Here is a 1,470-nt window from a genome sequence, read left to right as displayed (position 1 = left end):
CAAGATCTCACTGATCACTGCTTGCAGTCATTTGAATGTTGCTGTCAAGCTGTGCTCCCCTCCCCTCTGTAGCCGTCAATGCAAAGAGAATGGAAAGATTTTCCCTTACTACCAATATTATTCGAGTAGAGTCAACAGGCTTGGATGGCTCAGGCATGTAGTGCGTATGGAGCAGAATCGGGCTGCGAAACGGGTGTACCGGAGGGACGCAGCCCCCTAGGGAGGCTCAAGAACCGCTGGTCTGAAGCTGTGAAAGGAAATTTACGTGAGCTCCAAGTGTAATACTGGCAAGGTGTTGCGCAGCGCCGGGATGAATGGCAAAGTTTCTTGTCGGAGGCCAAGACGCACTTCGGGTTCATAGCACCAGCGCAGTAGTAGTAGTAGAGTCAAAACGGGAAGCTTATCATAAGGTCCGTTTAACTTAACATTACGTTATGTATTATCAATTCTAATTCCCAATGCTGTAACTTCAAAATTTGATACAAAGCATTTTACTTTCACAGACAAATTAGACTTCGAATTCGTCATTGATGGATCGACATTCACGTTACAATGATTACTGGTGCTAGGATGTCTTGTGAGTCCGCACGGGTAAGTACCACCAACCTGCCTATTTCTGCCATGAAGCAGCAATGCATTTCGGTTTGAGGGACAGAGCAGCCGTTGTACTGTTAAAAGTGAGACCTTAGAACTCATGTCTCAATGTGGTTGGCGGCATTTACGCTGTAGATGTCTATGAGCTCCAGTAACCACTTAAAACCAGATGGACTGTGAGCTCGTCCACAAATCTAAACAATGAAAAAAAGTACATAATATAGTAAAGTGTAAGTATGGTAAATTTTATAATGTAAAATATTATTATATTTTTTATTTGTATTTATTTATATTTTAAGAAGCAACAGATTAAGCACTTGTTTCACCAATGCATGCAATCTTGTAACTTGTTAATTGTTAACGTTAATTATGAGATTAAAGCAAATGCTATTTGTTATGTTTTGTGCTGACATATATGACGTATCTTGGTTGCCAATACAAAAAAATAACATAAAAGGTGGTTAATTTTGTCAATGCGATGGCGTATACACCTTTTTTCCTACCTAAGCTGGTAGTCTTGAGAGGCTATGCCAGCGTAATCGAGCGAGTAGGTGAGCTCTTGAGGCTTTAACCTACGTTGCTAACACTGGCCCTAACAAGAGCAGTGCTTCGTAGAACCTACCATCGGATCGGAAACGCGACCCACTGAGAAGATCCGGCGAGAAACTCAGTGAGCTGTGAGTTAGTTTACTCGTCGAGCCCTTCGTCGCAAGCGGGTTCGACGAGAACGGTGACCGGTGCTTGAGGTACTTAAAAGCACCGTTAATGGATCGGGAGGATCCGCAATGACGTGCTTAGTGCGACGTCGACTGTTTACCATTCGGTCCACAGGATCGGGTATGCTAAAGAAGTTGGATTGTGAATTATCCTACATAT

Source organism: Bombyx mandarina, chromosome 22, assembly GCF_030267445.1.
Source record: "Bombyx mandarina strain Sakado chromosome 22, ASM3026744v2".
In the NCBI taxonomy this organism is placed as follows: Eukaryota; Metazoa; Arthropoda; class Insecta; order Lepidoptera; family Bombycidae; genus Bombyx; species Bombyx mandarina.
Note: the sequence above shows the minus strand (reverse complement) of the source record.